The 15300-nt window shown below is 43.2% G+C and overlaps 1 protein-coding gene across 3 annotated transcripts in view; it reads right to left on the bottom strand.

Annotated features, from left to right (window-relative positions):
• LNX1 (ligand of numb-protein X 1) overlaps nucleotides 1–11349 on the bottom strand; it is a 179135-nt gene extending 167786 nt beyond the window's left edge. For all 3 annotated transcript variants that reach the window (XM_059161205.1, XM_059161212.1, XM_059161222.1), the window contains exon 1: nucleotides 11063–11349. The gene's annotated coding sequence lies outside the window, so the exon portion shown is untranslated. The remainder of the gene's footprint in view (nucleotides 1–11062) is intronic.
• Nucleotides 11350–15300: the final 3951 nt, after the last annotated feature.

The following is a 15300-nucleotide window of genomic DNA, read 5'->3' as shown; positions in this document are numbered from 1 at the left end:
ATGTCCCAGCACCCAGAAGATTGCCTGACACAGAATTCTCACCCAGTCTGCCCGCATTGGCTAAGTGAGTGAATTAGTAGATAAACATGGGACCCATGTGGCCAGATGCTCCTGTATTTTAACGGAATTTGAAATTTAGATTTTTCTATGAAATCATCTGATTTTTTGATTCTGGTGGCTAATGTGAAAAACTAAAAACACCATGCTGGCCAGAAACAGCTAGCATGGGATACTGTTCTACTTCTGATTATCTGCTTATCAGCCCCATAGTTTCTTTATAGGATGAAGTAGTATACAAATAAACAAAACACACATCCTTTTTATGGCTTACAAAGCCCTGTTGCCTGTCAGTATCTCATTATTGTTCCAATTTTACGTGTGAGGAAATTAAGTCCCCACAGAGGGGAAGTGAGCCTGTAAGATTAGAAGTGGAGGAAGCAATAAAAGACAGGACCCAGGGAGGCAGAGCTGGACTCCTGGTCAGGTATTCAGGAAAGAGGGAGGAAATGCCCTGTTTGCTCTACTTCCTCTCTTCTTGGTGACCCAGACCCAGAGGTTAGGCAGATGTTTCACGCGACACAAGCTATGACCTCAAATTCAGATTCAGCCTCACGCTGGGTCTGTTTCTGTACCTTTCGGTACAGTAGGAACCAGCACAAGACACATCAGGATGGACGTCTTTCAAAACTCTCTCAAGTAGCACCTGTGGCTCACCTGCCCCCAGCCCGAGAACTACAGCTTTAAATGTTTAAGCCGTGCACACATGATTGAACAGTAAACATATTGAATAGTGCCTATTTCACATCTGTATCTTCAAAATGATGCTGTTCTTATTTGTTTTAGGAGGTGATCACTTTATGTCACAGGAAGACCAGTAGGTTGTGATAATGCAGAGACTATCTCAGCAGGTCTTTGAATTTAACCAAGTTCTGACTAAGATTTATTTTCTTACCTCTTTTCCCAGAGAAGTTCTTTAAAATAAAATTTGAGTATTGAAGTTTAGGTCTCTGACATTTCTTAGGGAACCCTAAGAGGTGGAAAATTTCTTTATAAATTATAGAATTATTTTCTTTCTATGGTTCTCCTAACCATTTTTTTTTCTAGAATCGCCTTGCTAAAGCAATAAAGCCCAGTTTGGTTGGCATTTCTTAGTTATTATTATTATTTCTAACTGTGGTCAGTACCCACAACCACAATTTACTATTTTAGTGTATTGTTAGTTTTGAGAATAGAGTTCAGTGATTCACCAGTCACATATAACACCCAGTGCTCATTTCATCACATGTCCTCCTTAATGCCTGTTACCCAGTTACCTGATTCTCCCCACCTACCTTGTTTCCTAGAGTTAAGAGTCTCTTTTGGTTTGTCTCCCTCTCTGTTTTTATCTTATTTTCTTTTTCCTTCCCTTCCCCTATGTTTATCTGTCCATGCACTTTTGAGTTTCTTCCATCCTGTTGCTGTTGTGAATAAAGCTGCTATGACTGTGGGTCTATATATATCTATTTGAATCCCCACTTTTAATTCTTTGGGGTAAGCGCCCAGAAGTGGAATTGCTGGATCATAGGGTAGTTCTATTTTTAATTTTTTGAGGAACTTCCATATTGTTTTCCCTAGCAGCTGCACCATTCTGCGTGTCTGCCAATGGTGCATAGGGGTTCTTAGCAAGATAAGTTATTTTGAAGAATACTGGTGGAATTTTGATCGGAATGGCATTAAAAGTATAGATTGCTCTGGGCAGTATAGACATCTTAACAATGTTTATTCTTCCAATCCAAGAGCATGGAATGGTCTTCCATCTTTTTGTGTCTTCTTCAATTTCTTTCATGAGTGTTCTGTAGTTCCTTGAGTACAGATCCTTTACCTCTTTGGTTAGGTTTATTCCCAGGTATCTTATGGTTCTTGGTGCTATAGTAAATGGAATCGATTCTCTAGTTTCCCTTTCTGTATTTTCATTGTTAGTGTATAAGAAAGCCACTGATTTCTGCACATTGACTTTGTATCCTGCCACGTTGCTGAATTGCTATATGAGTTCTAGTAGTTTGGGGGTGGAGTCTTTTGGGTTTTCCATATAAAGAATCATGTCATCTGCGAAGAGAGAGAGTTTGACTTCTTCATAGCCAATTTGGACACCTTTTATTTCTTTTTGTTGTCTGATTGCTGTTGCTAGGACTTCTAATACTATGTTGAACAAGAGTGGTGAGAGTGGGCATCCTTGTCGTGTTCCTGATCTCAACGGGAAGGCTGAAAGCTTTTTCCCATTGAGGACGGTATTTGCTGTGGGTCAAATCTAGATAGATTTGATGAAGTTCAGGAATGTTCCCTCTATCCCTATACTTTGAATGGATGCTGGATTTTGTCAAATGATTTTTCTGCATCAATTGAGAGGACCATGTGGTTCTTCTCTCTTCTCATATTAATTTGTTCTATCACATTGATTGATTTGCGAATGTTGAACCATCCTTGTAGCCCAGGGATGAATCCCACCTGGTCATGGTGGATAATCTTGTTAATGTGCTGTTGGATCCTGTTTGCTAGGATCTTGTTGAGAATCTTAGCATCCATATTCATCAGTGATATATTGTTCTGAAATTCTCCTTTTTGGTAGGGTCTTTGCCTGGTTTGGGGATCAGGGTAATGCTGGCTTCATAGAAAGAGTCTGGAAGTTTTCCTTCTGCTTCAATTTTTGAAAGAGCTTCAGGAGAATAGGTATTATTTCTTCTTTGAAAGTATGGTAGAATTCCCCAGGGAATCCATCAGGTCCTGGACTCTTGTTTTTTGAGAGGTTTTGGATCACTACTTCCATCTCATTACTAGATATCGGTCTATTCAGGTTGTCAATTTCTTCCTGGTTCAATTTTGGGAGTTTATAGTTTTCCAGGAATGCATCCATTTCATCTAGGTTGCTTAGCTTATTGGCATATAACTGTTGATAATAACTTTGGATGATTGTTTCTACTTCCTTGGTGTTAGTTGTGATCTCTCCCTTTTCATTCATAATTTTATTAATTTGGGCTTTCTCTCTTTTCATTTGGATTAGTGTGGCCAATGGTTTATCAATCTTATTGATTCTTTCAAAAAACCAGCTTCTAGTTTCATTGATACGTTCTACTGTATCTCTGGTTTCTACCTCATTGATCTCAGTTCTAATCTTGATGATTTCCCTTCTTATGTGTGGAGTTGGTTTGATTTGTTGTTGATTCTCCAGTTCTTTAAGGTGTAGAGACAACTGGTGTGTTCTGTATTTTTCAGTTTTTTTGAGGGAGGCTTAGATGGCTATGTATTTCCCCCTTAGGACCGCCTTTGCTGTATCCCATAGGTTTTGGACCCAAGTGTCTTCATTCTCATTGGTTTCCATGAATTGTTTCAGTTCTTCTTTGATCTCCTGGTTGATCGAAGCATTCTTAAGCAAGGTGGTTTTTAGCTTCCAGGTGTTTGAGTTCCTTCTGAACTTTTCCTTGTGATTGAGCTCCAGTTTCAAAGCATTGTGATGTGAGAATATGCTATCAGACACATGAAAAAAATGTTCATCATCACTAGCCATCAGGGAGATTCAAAGTAAAACCACATTGAGATACCACCTTACACCAGTTAGAATGGCCAAAATTAGCAAGACAGGAAACAGCATGTGTTGGAGGGCATGTGGAGAAAGGGGAACCCTCTTACACTGTTGGTGGGAATGCAAGTTGGTGCAGCCACTTTGGAGAACAGTGTGGAGATTCCTCAAGAAATTAAAACTAGAGCTTCCCTATGATCCTGTCATTGCACTCCTGGGTATTTACCCCAAAGATACAGATGTTGTGAAAAGAAGGGCCATCTGTACCCCAATGTTTATAGCAGCAATGGCCATGGTCACCAAACTGTGGAAAGAATCAAGCTGCCTTTCAACGGACGAATGGATAAGGAAGATGTGGTCCATATACACTATGGAGTGTTATGCCTCCATCAGAAAGGATGAATACCCAACTTTTGTAGCAACATGGACGGGACTGGAAGAGATTATGCTGAGTGAAATAAGCCAAGCAGAGAGAGTCAATTATCATATGGTTTCACTTATTTGCGGAGCATAACAAGTAGCATGGAGGACAAGGGGAGTTAGAGAGAAGAGAGCTGGGGGAAATTGGAAGGGGAGGTGAACCATGAGAGACTATGGACTCCGAAAAACAATCTGAGGGGTTTGAAGCAGCGGGGGGTGGGAGATTGGGGGAACCAGGTGGTGGGTATTAGAGAGGGCATGGATTGCATGGAGCACTGGGTGTGGTACAAGAATAATGAATACTGTTATGCTAAAAATAAATAAAAGAAAAAAAAAGATAAGTTATTTTGTGGGTTTGGCTTTTTTAATATATTTTGATAGCAGCCACCCTAATGGGTATGAGGTAGTATTTCATTGTGGTTTTGATCTGCATTTCCCTAATGATTAGTGACACTGAGCTTATTTCACATGCTTACTTGCCATTTGTGTATCTTCCTTGGAGAAATGTCTATTTTGCTCATTTTAAAATTGGGTTGTTTGTCTTTGACTGTTGAGTTGTAGGAGTTCTTTATATATTTTAGATATAAGTCTCTTATCAGATATATGGTTGCAACTAGATTATGTCTAATGCATCAAAGTTTTAAATTTTGATGCACCATGTGCACATTTGAGCTTCAGTTTCTGGTTCCCCTGCCTTCCGGGGGATGTGGCTGTGGGAAAGGAGGACTGCCCCACAGCTCCAATGGCAAGGGGCTAGAAGGCCACTGCTGAAAGACTGCCAAGTCCTATTTCAAAAAGACTGTAGGATGGTTTTCAAGAATGCCCCCACTCTCAGACTGTGAGCAATCAGGGTAGAGAAGTGCTTTGGCAATAATTGAATTTTAAGATGATCTGTGTCAGAACAATCATAACCAATCCTATTGTCCCAGGACTCAACGAGTATGTATAATGGCCATTCCTCATGGATCTCTGTGACTGGGAAAGAGATAGAACAGAGGTCTCCACAGAGTGTCTCTTTTGTCACTCTAGGAACTTCAGAGACCAAAACAATGAAAAGATTCCAGTGGACTACCATCCCCCAAAATATGTCAAAAGAAAACAACAGTAAGCCATAAAATAAGCTTATAGAAGTGCACCAAAATTTGGGTTTTTATCTGGACTTCAGAGTTCCTGTTGAAATGCTCAAACCCATTCTTTTAAATTTATCTGTTTCAATTAACAATGTTTTTTAGCACCTCTGCTTTGCCAGTGCCTTAACCTCCTTTTGACCTACCCATCGAGAAATAAAAATAATATCTAATATCTGTTAGATGCTTCATATACACTATGCATTTTCCTATGTACTATATAAAAGAACTAATTCAACAATTACCCCAGCTTCATGAGGTAAGTACTACTATAATCTCCAGTTTTACAGTCAAGACAACTAAAGCAGTAACTTGCCTAAGATCACACAGCTAGTAAGTGGCAGAGCCAGAGTGTGAACCCAGAAAACCTGGCTCCAGAGCCTCCTGTCCTCTAGTCTAAAATCCAGCTATACAGGTCATGCTGAGGGAGCTCCCTCCACCGGCCTGCACCTGCGTTTCCAGTCCTGCCCTTGCCTCTGGCCCTTTATGCAGGACTCCCTGTGCCTCCCACTAGCCCTCCTCACCTTGCTGACTCTGCCCATCAGGATTCCCCTTGGGATCTGCTCTCTGCTGCCCTATTGGTTGCCCTCCCCCGGCAGGCTGTTGAGACAGCTAACACTGCACTTAGTCACATGGGAATGTAACTGTCTGACTCTTGTCTTCTTCCACAGTGGACTGAGTGTTTCTTGAAGGTGGACACAGGGTTCAAAGCTCCATAGCCAAGCCCCTGGTACCTAGAAAGTGTTTAAATATTTGGTTTTGAGGAAATAAATGAGGAAGAGTCTAGACTGGGCTTAGAGTAGTAAGTAGTACTAAGTAGTACAATACTACAATACACACTAGGAAAAGGAGCCGTGATTGCCCAAACAGAAATGGAATAGAATGAGTGGTGTGAACCTTAGTCTCTTGGGCCTGATAATGGAGACATGGGCCCAATCTGCATAATGGAGGCTGCTCTGCTCCCCACAAGTCAAAGAGGAAAAACAAATATATGTGCGCTAATGTGTGTCACAGGTCACAGAGTGACTTCTGAGTTTCTCAAAAATGTCTAAGTGAATAAATGTCTTCTTTCCCTTCCTTTGTGCTCCTAAATAATTTAGTCTTTCAAACTATGCTATGGGGCCAAGTAAGGTAGTCACTCATGCAGGGGGTGGAGGAGATATGGCAGCTCGGACAGGGTGTCAGAGCCTAAACAGGGTGAGGTGTAGCACCTAGAAGGGCTGCCTAGTACAGGTGCCAGAGTCTGGGTGAGAAGAGGAAGTATCCTTGCGGAGGCCAGCCTAGCACAGAACATCAGAATCCAAGCAAGAGGGCAGCTACATGGGGAAGGGGGAGCGGGAGGGGCAGAGGTCAAGATAGCAGTTGGACTGATAGCAAGCGGACTGATCAATCAATGTATAAGGGTGATGGGAGCCAGCTCAGGCCAGTTTTATAGAAGAGACTTACACATCGTGAAAGGGAGAAAACCAGCATAAATCCAGTGGTGCTGGATTAGAATTGGAAGCAGCCACGTGAATTTACAAATTTCAGTATATATAGACCAATACAGAAACACACACATGGGTCCTAGCTCTGTCCACTGAGAGAGTCTGAGAACAGCAATATTCTAATCACAACAAACACATCTAGCAGTCGAACTTCGGATTCTAAATCTCTTCTAAAAGGAACTAGAGCTCCTTGGAGCAATTGCTGATTTTAAGGCTGGAACATCTCATTGTACCAGGGAGAATGATGGGAACATGTCAGAAGGGCACAGGGAACGTTGGATTAAGAACGGGACACGTGGGGTGCCTGGGTGGCTCAGTGGGTTGAGGCCTCTGCCTTCGGCTCAGGTCACAATCCCAGAGTCCTGGGATCGAGCCCCACATTGGGCTCTCTACTCCATGGGGAGACTACTTCCTCCTCTCTCTCTGCCTGCTTCTCTGCCTACCTGTGATCTCTGTCTGTCAAATAAATAAATAAATAAATAAATAAAATCTTAAAAAAAAAAAAAAAAAAGAACGAGACACTTATGTAACTTCAAGTACTCTGCAGAACACATAAGAATTAAAAAGGGAAGAAGAGTAACTTTACGGTGGAGAGCCCCAACAGACCTGACTCTCATAAAGTAATCTCAGTGAAGTTTAAAATCACCTGCCTCCTGATAGGATGCGACGAGAGGAACATAGCATCATTTCTGTGATGTTGTTTGCCAAGATTGTAAAATGTATCAAAGCATAAGGAGACTCTGACAAACCCAGATTGAGGAACATTCTGCAGAATAACTGGCCTGCATTTTTATAAAGTGCCAAGGTCATGAAAGTGAAGGAAATCTTGAAGAAGGCTTGCTCTTAGAACAAAGAAGATGGTGATAGCTAAATACAATGCTTGATTCTGAAAACAGTTGGTCTGAGGATTAAGTGGCAACTGATGGGAGCACCCGGGTGGCTCAGTCGGTTGGGCGTCCAGCTCTTGGTTTCAGCTCAGGTTTTGATCTCATGGGTCATGGGATGAAGCCCTACACTGGGCTCTATGCTCCACATGGAGTCTTCTCGAGATTCTCTTCCTCTCCCTCTGCCCCTTCCCCTGCTCATGCTGGTGTGCATGCTCTCTCTCTCCCAAATAAATAATCTTTTCAAAAAATTATTAAGGAAAATGACAACTGATGAAAACTTACTGGGGTCTGAGGATTAAATGATAGGAATGTCTCAACATTGATTTCCTAACTTTGTGGTTATGTGGGAGAAGGTCCTTGTGTATAGAAAGCACACACTGGGGTGCCTGGGTGGCTCAGTGGGTTAAGCCTCTGCCTTTGGCTCAGGTCATGTCTCAGGGTCCTGGGATGGAGCCCCACATTGGGCTTTCTGCTCAGCGGGGAGCCTGCTTCCCCGTATCTCTCTGCCTGCCTCTCTGCCTACTTGTGATCTCTGTCAAATAAATAAATATTAAAAAAAAAAAAAAGGAGAAAGCACACACTAAAGTACATGGGGGAAGAAAAGACATTGTTTTTACAGCTTACTCTCAAAGGATTTAGAAAAAATACAGGGCAAAATTCTTCATACTGTACTGTATCTGAGACTTTTCTAGAAGTCTGAGGTTTTCCTAGATACATACATACATCTATTCAACATCTGTATCTGTATCCATACCTACTGTAATGAACGTGTTAGATTGGAATTACAGTGCTTTCCAAACTTTCCAGAGCATGGGCACCCAGAGGCTGCTTTGGGTGGATAGAGATTAGAGTAGCTGCTCCAGAAGCAGGATCGGGGTCTGTCTGACATGTTGGTTCTCTGGCGAGGTGCAGAAAGAAGTGTTCTCATTCTGCTTACTTAGTGAAGAACAGAGAGATTCCTGAATAAACAGAGACATCTGTAGAGTTGGTCACACCAGCATTTGACCTATTTTATGGTAGGCTCATCTGCCAAAATCAAGAAGTAGAAACACTGAGGGCTCCTTTGTCCTCTTAAAATGTCCATGGGATAACTAACGATCAGTTCTTCAGTGTTTATCTGGAACTTGGATTGTGCACGGGACTCCACAGTCATTTGAGGTTTGGCACAAAGTGCTAATAATGACAACCATAGCCTGTCGGGCACTTCCTGTGGGCCTGAGACTAGGATATGTATCCTTTTATGTGTCCTGTTTATAACCTTCACAATGGTTGTCCTTGATAAGTACTGTCCCTATTTGATAGATGAGGTAAGACAGAATCAGAGAGGTTTAGTAACTTGATCATTGCTATGGGTTGAATTGTGTCCTCCAAAATTCACATGTTGAAATCCTAATCCCCAGCATCTCAGATCCTGACTGCATTTGCCGATAGAGCCTTTAGAAGTTTTTAAGCTAAAATAAGGCTGTTAGGGTGGGGCCTAATCCAGTCTGACAGGTGTCCTTACAGGCAGAGGAAATTTGCACACACACAGGGAGAGACCAGAAGGGTGACCACATGAAGACCCAGCAAGAAGATGGCCATCTGCAAGCCAAGGGGAGTGGTCTAAAAGGAACCACGCCTACCAACACCTTGATCTCAGACCCCCAGCCTCCTGAACTGTGAGGAAATAAATTTGCTGTGTGTGAGTGACCTAGGCTATGGTGTTTTGTTACAGCATCCCTAGCACATGAAGACAATGCTCTGTATGTAGTTGAAAGACGAAGCTGGGATTCAAAATCACATCCATGCAGCTCTTTTCACTATCTTTGGCTACCTCTGTATGCACAGGGCCTCTACTATGAAACCTCTTCCTGCCTCCCCCAACAAGCTTCCCAGAACACCACCCCAAAACCTCATAGATCCTTCCATCCACGGTCCCAGAACACTTACTGCCCTGAAGATAGTTGGTTGCACACAACTAACTCACAATGTTTGATCAAATTGAGAGTAGAGCTCCTCTTATCCACATTCCTGGCATCTCCCATGGAATCAGGCATAGGATAATTACAATATTATTTATTGAGCCCTTACTATGTGCCAGCAAAGGCTTTATATGTATTATCTCATTTAAACCTTAAGACAACTCCATGAACTAGGTATTACCATTATTCCCATTTCACCTATCACAAAACTGAGGTCACATGGGTTAACTGAATTATCCCATGGCACAGAGTGAGTAGATAGCAAAACAAGGATTCAAGTCTAATTCCCAGAATGTGCCCTTCACCTCCTGCTCTGTTGGTGCCATCTTGCTGTAAATGTTCCCTGAGCAAATCCCTACTGTGAGGGATTATACCAATCTGAAAGGCTCTCCCTCAGTCAAAGCCCCCACCTTTATGCCAAGTCCAAGTGTGAAACTCATGTCCTGTGGAGTCTTCTCACATACAAACTCCACCCTTGGCCCCCACACTGTATTCCTTGGGCACGTAGTTTGCACCATGCCCTTCCCTGTGACCTTGAGCTGGCAGCAAGGATGTAGTTTACCAACATTTGCTGAACTGGATTTACTGCCCAGGAATGGATGTAAAAAGTGATAAATAACAAGGCGGTATATGATACTGGGTATGCTATCTATCCCTGGATTTTCTCAGAGAGCTCCAATTTTTAAAATCCTATCGTTTCATCAGATCATTTGCCAGAATATGTGGCAGAGAATACAGTCTGGTATTTGGTTTAAAAAGTAGACTCACCAGGGCACCTGGGTGGCTCAGTCAGTTGGGCGTCCAACTCTTGATTCCAGCTCGGGTTGTGATCTCGGACTCCTGAGATTGAACCCCGAGTCTGGCTCTGCACTCAGCAGGGAGGATTCTCTCCTTCTCCCTCTGCCCCCTGCTCATGCTCTCTAAATCAGTCGATCAATCAGTCAATCAATTTTTTTTAAAGGTAGAGTCACCATTCTACTGTAAAGAGGCAGGAATAGAGATAAGATGTTCTCTCTATTACTTACCTACCCACATGCTATCAGGCAAATCAAATTTCTCTGGACCTAAGTCTCTTCATGAGTCCAATTGCAATGGCAATGCCTATTTCTACTGTAGAAATGAAACAAAATATGTGAATGCATTCTGAATACTGATGAAGAATAATGTTATATATATCCAGTCACCAGTAGTGGGGTTGTTTATGTTTTTACTGTCCTGTTTGGCCAGGAAAAAAATAAAATAAAAAAGCAGTATTATTTCTGCAAGTGAAGGAAGAAGTTTCTCATGAGGACTAGTACAGAAAAAAAAAAAAGAAGAAGAAGAAGAAGAAGAAGAAGAAGAAGAAGAAGAAGAAGAAGAAAGAAAAGAAAAAGAAAAAGAGATCAGACATTAAAAGTGTAAGCATCCTGAGGGTCTTCTGGAGTGTCTTGAAAAAGACAAAACTAGGCATTTCTGTCTTCTAGCTTCTCTTCAACAATTTGGTGTGTGTGTGTGTATGTGCTTGTGTGTGTAGGTGGGTGGATGGGTGGGGTAGGGCTAGGGGTGTGAGACTGGGCTGGGATAGTCAGAAGCAAGGTTTCTCAAATTGCACAAGATGCTACCTGGTCCGAAGAACCAGGCCTCTTACCTTTGCTGCATTGTGAATCCGTTCCCAGTAGTGTGAGGCCTCAGGAAACAGTCCCTTTGGGAGCTGAGCTTTTCTGACTCAGTAGTAGCCCAGGGAAATTCTCTCACTCTTTCCTGTGTCTCCTCTTCTAGACATGCATGCAAACCATTCAGCCTTGGAGTTGATCAGCTCACCTCCTGCCCCCTTTTCAAGGTTTTGCATCATGCTGATCCATAAACCTGAGATCAGCCTCTGAGGAACTTCCAAGGAGAGCAGCGCCCCACGGAGCGGCACTCATTAGCATCAGTGACAAATCTGTTCTGGTCTGGATGCGACCCAGGCCCCCTTGAACTTCCTTCTGCTCTCACTAAAGCCAGGATCCTTTTGTTCACCTTTAAGCCTGCCAAGTCAGTCCTTCCGCACCCCTGGATGTTGTTTTCCTGCAGGCAATGGGAAAATGAGCTCGGAGCCAGAGAAGGGAAATCAACAAGGAAGTAAACACGGGGTCACGGCGCCTTTGGGTCATCACTAGGCCTGGGACATCATCATGCTGGGACCAGTTCCTAAATAGGCAGGGGCTACTGCCCAGACAGGCTGCAGAACCCTGGGCATCTTTTTATTTTTACTTATGCAGAGAATCAGGTGCTGAAATTGCTATCAGACAAATCAAGAACTCCTGACCTGTTTCAGTGCCTTGCCAAAACATTCAAAGATTTCTATAGGCAGTGTCTCTTATAACTGAACACTGACTAATGTTTGTAGACAAAGAAGAAAAAAAATGAGCAAGTTTATGGCTGATACCAGTTCAAATCTCTAACTCTAAAGGTTCAGGAAAATTGTTTAAATAAAGATTTCCTCTACTTATTCTTGAACATCATGGTCAACGGTGATGGCCGCAGCATCTTTGTTAACATCTATAGAGGCCTTACCGTGAGCTGGGTCCTGTGCTAATGAGCTGACCTGCACTATTTAATTATCAACATAATCCTACAGTTATCATTCCCATTTTAGAGATGAAGAAACTGAGGATTAGAGAGCAAAGTGCTCCAAATAGTTATAAATATAAAAATTGCCTTTCCAGAAGCATGTTTTTCTGGGTCTCATTTTTCCTACCCATCCACTTGAGCCCTTCTGTGGACTGACATCTCTGGTGATGAGCTTGTTTGATTAAACCCTTAGCCCTGGGGATGGAATTCTAAACAGAAACATGGAGCATAGCATTGGTTAGATAAGTGGTCTCTCCCCGGGGCTGAGAGTTTGGTGCCATCTTTATATAATCCGTATGTAGAACACACATGGGCTGGGCACCCTCTCTTCTCTCATCCACAGTCTGCCGGCTGATATAGCCTTGGCTCTTCACTGGGATTCCGATTCACCAACAAGGAAGTGTCCTACAAATCTCTTGGTCCCTCTGCATGCTTTGATCATGGTCTGACTGTGAGCTTGTCCTTTTGATTTGAGGGGCCTAACAGTTACGAACTTCTTTTAATCCATACTCCAAGGGATGAATGACAAAAAGTTCACAGCCTGGAACCTTCTGCTTGGTGAGAAAAAAACCAGCACACCTGTTCCCGGTCCTCAGGTCACACCACAACATGGTTTGGTTTTCTTGGCCTCCTCTTTACTTCCAGTTGTTAGCATTTAGCTGTCCTGTGCCATGGCAGTTAACCGGGGCAGCTGGCCACAGGTCAGAGGAAATTAAAACCGTTAATTAGGAGACAAGGAGATGCCTCCCAGCGGGGTCCAAGTTGTCCGTTCTTGTAAATATAGGAGTTGCGACATCAGGGCCATTGTTCAACCTTTTTACCCTTGGATTTGGTTGGGTGGAGCTTTGGGCTGTTTTGCCCTGGGGCCACGTAGGCCTTGGCACTCGAGGTTGGTCAGCTTTTCGTTCTCAGCAAAGACGAAAGATTTATTTATTAGAGTTATGGTAATAAAGAAAACTGGAAAGGGACTGGGCCTTGATTTTAGATACTGTTTCCTGCATCTTTCCCAGTGGTTTACAACTAAACATGTGCCAGATATGTTTATAAACTCTGATCTTGGAGTTCTTTGATGAGGAAAGGCAATTTATACCAGTCCAATGGGCCTTTTTAACCTTATCATATGAAACAAACAAACAAACAAACAAACAAATCAGAATGTTGGAAAGGAGCTGATGTAAGAGAGGTTTTCATGTTCCCCATCTGCTTGCCAGCTTTTTCCCACCAGGGAATAAAGACAAGCGATTTGGGGACTATGAGAAGCTTTGGGGCTTTCCATTCTGAGAGGTGAAGTGGACAGATTTTTATTTCACCTTCCTCTCCTGTGAGCATCTGGGTCAGCGCTGACTGAATGACTTCCAATAGTTAAGTCTGTTTTGGGATTAACAATAAACACACATTACGCCAAACCATTTTTTTTTTTTTTTTTGGCATGGTCATGTAACCAAGAGAGCTCACTGTTTCAAACTGGAGATGGAGAGAAGTCACGGATGAAAAACAGGACATATTAACTTAGCTTTACAAATGTGCCCTTTCCAAAGCCAGAATGACTCACTCTCTGGCAGCTCACAGTACGGAGCCCTGGGTCTGCTCAAACCCCATGGCTTTAGTGGCCTTTCCACTTGGTGTGGGACATTCCAGCGGAGTGACAGGATCCAACTCAGCAGAAATGTCCAGATGCGGTTAGAATCCTGATCGTCATCAGAAGGCAAACATAACTGCACCACGTGAGGAAAATGGCCCATTTTTAGAGTGTCCCCAAGAAGTGACCCATCCAGTTATTCACAGACAAAATGTCTTCCTTTTTAGTGCGTTTGGAGGGAGAGATAGAACATCTGAGAAATGTAAATTGGAGAGGAACTTTTTCAGTATCCTGTGGCAAAGAAGTCAGAATGCGAGCTACCTTTCCCTCAGGCCTATTTCGCTTTTACAAGATGGTCAGGCTGAATGTGGAGTTATCGTTAACTGGAGGGAGAAAATGGCTTCTCTGAACAATTAGGGAATTGGCCATTTTCCTTTCCCTCCTCTCAGCAAACAACTGGCAGTGACTTTGAAAAATCTAATTCAGATTATGCCATTAGCCTACCTAAAGGCCTCAAGGCTTTTCCGTGTACTGAGGGGGGAAATACAGAATCTTTGCCCTGGCCAGCTGGATTTGGCACATCTCGTCTCTGTTCACCTCTCTAGTGTGACCCCAAGATACCCCTTCTTTGGCACACTCCAGTCACACTAGCATGCTGTCAGTTTCTTGAACATTCCAAGATTTTCTCCACCTCACAGCTATGTTGTTTCTGGACTGGCTCAGACTGACCTACAGACTTCCCCTGCCACCCCTTCCCTCCAAAATAATATCCATGCCAACTCCCTCTCTCTTCCAGCCTCTTTCTCAATCCTTCATAGCTCAGCTCAAGGGTCTGTTTTTTTTTTTTTTTTTTCTTTAAAGATTTTTTTTTTTTTTTTTAGAGGAAAGGACATATATCACAGCACATGTTATAGGAAGAGGGGTCTGCACACACATGCGCATGCCTGGTCACCCATCGTTCATTCGCAGGCTGCCTGTCCGTGGAGTACCTGATTTTTTTTTTTTTTTTTATTACAGACAGAGATCATAAGTAGGCAGAGAGGCAGCAGAGAGAGAGGGAGAAACAGGCTCCCTGCTGAGCAAAGAGCCTGATGTGGGGCTCGATCCCAGGACCCTGAGATCATGACCTGAGCCAAAGGCAGAGGCTTTAGCCCACTGAGCCACCCAGGCGCCCCTCTTTAAAGATTTTATTTATCAATTTGACAGACAGAGATCACAAGTAGGCAGAGAGGCAGCAGAGAGAGAGAGAGAGGAGGAAGCAGGCTCCCTGCCGGGCAGAGAGCCCAAGGACCAGGCCAGGACCCTGGGATCACGACCTGAGTTGAAGGCAGAGGCTTTAACCCACTGAGCCACCCAGGCGCCCCTCAAGTGTCCGTTCTTAAGTGAAACCTCCAATACATGCACGCGCGTGTGCACACACATGTACACACACCATTTTCTTGGCGGTGTATTACTTACCTTCTTATACCCACCCATTCACCTACAACTCCGTTTCCTTCCATGAAAGCAGCAACTGTGTCTGTGTTGTTTGCAGCTACACATCCAGCTGAATGAAGCAACGAGTGATTGACTAAGAAAATATTTTCTCCCTTAATTCTAGAGAACAGACAGACAGTCACCAGAGGGGGTGGGAGGGGAAGGGTGAAATAGGGGGCTGGGGATTACGAGGACACTTACGGCGGGCACTGACTAAT

The sequence above is a fragment of the Mustela lutreola genome, chromosome 1 (assembly GCF_030435805.1).
Source record: "Mustela lutreola isolate mMusLut2 chromosome 1, mMusLut2.pri, whole genome shotgun sequence".
Taxonomy (NCBI): Eukaryota; Metazoa; Chordata; class Mammalia; order Carnivora; family Mustelidae; genus Mustela; species Mustela lutreola.
This window is presented reverse-complemented; position numbering and strand designations above follow the sequence as displayed.